Raw genomic sequence first — 6000 nt, forward strand, 5'->3', positions numbered from 1 at the left:
CAAAAGACCTAGAGCGTAAAAAAATGTGTGGCAAGTGGCGGCTGGCTCCCTCCCTTAGGCCGTGAGTTCCCTTTTAATAAGGGTGGGGTCCACACAAAAACCCTAAGATGCCAAGTCATCTTTCTCTACTTTTGGGTCTAGTCTACTTTACCAAAAATTGACCCAAAATGTAAGAGTTGATTCAAAAATTCTAAACTACTAAATTACAATTTAATTAATTCTAAAATATCTGTGTGGAGAGTCTTGAATTTAATTGCATTCTTCCTGATGTCCCAAAATGTACCTCCAAAATTCTTCCTGTAATCAAAAATGCACTTAATCAGCTCAGAAAACCCAAATTAGCACAATTACAAATTTCCGACCAAATTAAGCAGAATTCGGAAAATGGGGAAATAACAGACAATTAAACACAATTCCCTGGTTTATTTAAGTGCAATAAACTAAATATAATTCAAGAAATAACGACTCATCAGTGTGACACCGGAATGGAGATCTCTGGCTTAGTCAAAGAAGTAGCAATACACTCTCCTTCATTAATCATGATTTCCTTAATGTCAGCACCTGTATTTTCATTTAATTCTGCAGCATGGTCATCAAACTCACAATTAATAGCATCTGTTATATGCTTAGAATCTGTCTGTAACACATAATCAATTTCAATACAAATCGGGCAAGAACCAGATTCACAATCACATTCAAAGTTCTTAGAGAACTATGTCGGATCAAAGTTCTGTCCTAACTCCATAGAGTTATTAGATTGCACAGTGTCTACCTCAAAATCAATATTGATATATGCATCATCAACAGAATCAAAGGTCAGTTCAAGGCTATTATCATTCAAAATTTCATCACGGCAATCATGTCCATTCAAAACAACCTTTATACCAATGGGTTCAATGGCTGATACTGAATCAAAAATTTTAGAATGGTGATGGACAAATTTATGAACACCAAATTATGATGTCACAAACTTGTTTTTCAATCGACAAGTATGACCGAATCGTTCAAGTAATAAACTTGGTAAGACCAAGTATCGTTCTTCCCAAAGGACTCACGGCCTAGTTTAGTTGTGTGGTTTATTGATTAGCTAAGACTTAAAGACGAAATATTTGGATTTTTATATGCAAAAGACGAAAATTAAATATGTATGCATGAAGTTTTGATCAATGGCAAAAAGCAAAAGATAAACACTTTCAATGAAATATATGTATGAATATGTTGTTGGGGGTCAATTTCATCTTATCCACTCTCATATATTTTAGGAATTCAACATTGAAATCATCATTGTTAATGCCACTCTCTAAAGTACCTTTCAAGAAGGCTTCTCCCTAATCACGAGTTCATACAATTCCTAGCATTCCTAATAATTAGTTCATAAGTACAGGAGCTTAACGACAACCAATATAATATTGGGAGAAATTCCCCGGATCTAGACTTCCCCGTACGTGCCCGTATCGACAAAACCAATAATCATGCATCGAATGAGTTAAACAATGCAAGCATTAAGCAAAGAGGAAAAACCCTAACTAATGATGAAAGAAAGCATAAGTCTTAATTAAAAGATGTAAAAACAGATTCCATATATGAGAGCTTCACAAGATTACGTTCATTCCCCAACAAACATACAGAGTTTAGTTCACCATATTCATGGTGAACCTAGATGAATTACAATGAAAGAATGAAAGAATAAACCCTAAAAAGGTGAAGAGGAAGCCTCAGCATCCAAGATCCTCCTTCAAAGGGGTGGAAGAGAGAGTGTTTGCTTCGTTCCAGCCAAAGATACCTAACCCTAGGAAACCCTAAAGCTTAAATACCATTCGTAAATTACAAAAATTTAGGTCCAAGCCCATTAAAGTGCCGCTCAGCGGTAAGTGCGTGTCTTGTTTTCTCCCCTCAGCGGCCATTTTGCCCCTCAGCGTATCTCCCGTAAGCTCCTGAGTGCCGCTCATCGGTAAACTGCCGCTGAGCGGTGACTTCGGCTTCTCCTTTTGCACTTTTTGATGTCTTTTCTGATTTCATCTCTCTCCTTCTTCACTTCTTTCACCAAATTCACCTTAAAACCTGCACAAAAACACTGAAATCAAGCATAAACCTGTCCAGCTCTCTTATTTCTGAAAATATGAAGAAAAGCATGATTTCAAGCTAGTTTCTAAGTATAAAGGTTGCTTTTAGTATCAATTTTAAGTTTAAAAATAACAGTTTTTCAACTGTTATCAAATGGTCAATCAAATCTGTATCAGTATCAGTCATGAATCCTATAGAATTAGTGTGCATCAAATCACAAGCATTTGAATGTATAGGCAAATCAGGTAAAGTGTTTGGAATTTCAAGTTCAGAATAAACCTGTTTTTGCTCATTGAAAATTTTCTTACCAATCTCCAAGTCATCAGCTGCATCCTCAAGGCTATCATTTAAATCAAGATCAGTGCAAGGATAGTGAACATCAGGTATGTCAATGTGCTCTACAGGGAATAATGAATCCACAACATGAGTGTGCACATGTATATCAATATCAGAATCCATAACAGGCTTAAATGGTTCAAGTTTTACCAATTCAAAAACATTAAAATTTACTTGAACCTCAGATACATGAGTAGGGATTCCAAGTTTACAGTAAACCTGCTCAGGTTTTTCCTTTACTACCTCACTTGGATTTTGACCCGCCAGCTTGCAGAGCAACTTCTTTGCCTCTGTTGGAGTTCTGTCCATCAAAGATCCACCAGCAGCTACATCCACTAATATCCTTTCAATGTCCAGGAGCCCTTCATAAAAGTAAATCAAGAGCAAATGCTCTGAAATTTGGTGGTTTGGACAGGTTGTGCAGAGCCTGTTAAACCTCTCCCAATAATCTGCCAGGCTTTTTTCTTGAAATTGTTCAATGGCAGTGCTCTTCCTCCTAATGCTGACTACCTTTGCTGCTGGAAAGAACTTGTTGAGGAATCTCTGTTGTGTTTCCTGCCAACTATCAAAAGAATACTGGTATAGGAACTAGTCTCTTGCTGCACCTTGAAGGGACATTGGAAACACTTTCATCAACACTGTCTCCTTCAGGCCTCATCGACAAACACACCAAACAAAACTCCTTGAGGTGCATGTATGGATCTTCATGTGCCAACCCATGGAATTTGGGAAGACTCTTGATCAGCTCGTATATCCAGTCTTGAGAATTTGTCATCTCCTCTATTGTAGTGCAAAACCTGTCTCAGACCTGGACTTCCACTTCAAACAAAGATTAAACCAAACATATAGAAACATAACATGGGGGAAAACCATTATTTACATAATTTGAAACTTCCAGAAACAACAACTAAATGCACAAAATACAAAAATGATAAAAATCTAAACACACAAAAATTGATAAAAGAAGTAAACCCAAACAAGACTAACTAAACATCCTAAAACACATCACACAACACAACACTAACACAACAAAAGACCTAAGACTGAACCGTTGGTCCCTGGCAACGGCGCCATTTTGTTGAGAGGGTCGCACCTCACACAAAAGTTGATTGCAAAATTAATGCAGTATAGTTACTAGGAAGTGACTCCTAGGTCGTCTCTCAAGGACCAAATGTGGGTTCAGTCTCAGATCAAACACGAAGTGGGGGGGAGTGTTGAAAAGTTTGTGAATGCAAATGAACTACATTAAAACACGAATATAAACACAAATGTAAATACATAATTAAAACGATTGGTCACTAAAGTTAACATTACAACTAAATTAAATGAAAACACTAAAATAAAACATTCAATGTAAAAGTGCGTGAACTAAGTGTAATGCAATAAATAAATAAGAAAACTCATCTACTTAAATTAAAACACAATGCGTTAACACTAGAAACCCAATGCAACGGAAATAAAATAAAAACAATGCTGAATGCAACTTAATATATAGAATAAAAAAAACTGGGCATCTTAGTTCAAGCAAGAAGAAGAAAGAAAATCAGGAAATCTTCTAGAACAAACCGTGTGCACCTTCTCCTAAATTGAATCAGCATTTCCTAAATGAAAGAAAATAAAATAAAATGACTTCCTAAGGAGTAGCAGCTGCACTCCCCAATAACGAAGCACTGCTACTGCTCCCAACGTGCTTCACGCTCAATTCCCGTGCACCACAAAAATACCAAACTCCTAAAAGCATTCACCGCATTTGCAAGTCACCGTGTGCTTCTCTCCATGCCGTGACAGCACTTCTTTTCTTGAAATCACCGAGCTTTATCTAAATTGAAAGGTGAATCAGCACCTTTTCCATTCATCAAACCACTCTCCTATTCCTATGATGAACATTGCACATGCTTCATTCTCCAAGACATATGAATGAAATTTCTTCTCTCCAAATTATCACCGTACACCTACCCCATCTAATCACTTCTTCATTCTCAAACAAATGAAAAAAACAATTCTCTTTTCTTCCAGCAGCCGTGAATCATGCTCCCACTACCTACTCCCATCAAATCAACGAGCTCCTTGCTTAAATCAAAAAGCATTCTCTATTCTTCTAGCAGCCGTGACCCCTACTACCATGACACCTACGTGCTGCTACTTCCCTTCTCCAACTCAGCGTCCGTGCCTCTTCTTCTATCTAAGGTGAATGAACGACTACATTCTCCACGCAAAAATCAAGCCTCTTCGTGATGGAACACTGTTGTTCTTGAATGAAAACTCCAATAAAAAAAATGCTAAAACCAAAAGAAATGAAAAGGGCCATGTATAATCAATAACATAAAATCAAAGTAGATGCTTTTCATTCAATCGTAATAGCGTTTTCAAAATAAGAAATGAAGAAGTAAAAATGTGCTTTCATTTTCTCATCCCCCGTGACAGTGTAAACTTGTTCCAACATAAGCATCGAAGCTTCTCCAAAAAAAAATGTTCAAAAGTAAAAGCCTCCAAGAAAAATCTGTGAGTGAGTGGCGGCTTGAAGAATCTCCAAGGCCGTGAGTTTCTTATAATGAGGGTGGGGTCCACACAATAAAACCCTAGGGTGCCAAGTCATCCACCCTCATTTTTTGTCTAGTTCATTTTGCAAAAAATTGGCTAAATCTACTAAAGTTAATCCAAAAACATTCTACATTACTAAATTACAATTTAATTAATTCTAGATGCATATGTGGAGAGTCTTGAATTTATTTGTCTTCTTCCTGATGTCTCAAAATGTATCTTCAAAATTCTTCCTGCAATCAAAAATGCACTTAATCAGCTTAGAAAACCCAAATTAGCACAATTACAAATTTCCAACCAAATTACGCAGAATTCGGAAAACAGGGAAATAACAAATAATTAAACACAATTCCCTGGTTTATTTAAGTGCAATAAACTAAATATAATTCAAGAAATAACGACTCATCACCATGCCAATCAAATCAATTATTACAGTTGGAATTGATATTTATGGTACAATGCTTCCAATTATTCATGCAAAAAAGCAATTAAGACAAATGTTCAACCACATCAATAATTGATCAATAGTGAAAAGATGCATGGACTTTTCAAATCATGGGAAAAAGAAGTATTGTTCTTCCAATTCGGTTAATCCAAGGCTTTTAGATTCCGGAACAGGGACGCATGCAATAGCACTTATATAAGACCATAGTTTTCGAAACATCATCCAATTCAATTCAATCAAATCACCCAAAACATTCACAAACTCTACATAACACATAAGCCCTTGTTATTTCCAATTAAAATTTCAACTTATACGAATTAATATGGCTTTTGCTTCATCCAAATGAAACTACCAATAACATAATCCTGAAAGCAAACCATAAAAGTTCTCAAAGCAGTGGTGAACAAAGAATCATACCAGGGTCATCAAAGAAGCAATCAATTTCGGTTGTTGAGATTCTAATAGCATGTGCTTCAAGGTACAACACCTATCCAAGAACTCCAGTTTCCAAAAATAATCGTGGATACATCTAGACATTCTTTTCACGCAAAGTAGGTTCCATACGGGCCAACATACCAAGGCTGAAGCAACCATCACTTGCAATGTCCTTCAAG

Source organism: Vigna umbellata, chromosome 5, assembly GCF_029865625.1.
Source record: "Vigna umbellata cultivar VRB3 chromosome 5, Vumbellata_1.0, whole genome shotgun sequence".
Classification (NCBI taxonomy): Eukaryota; Viridiplantae; Streptophyta; class Magnoliopsida; order Fabales; family Fabaceae; genus Vigna; species Vigna umbellata.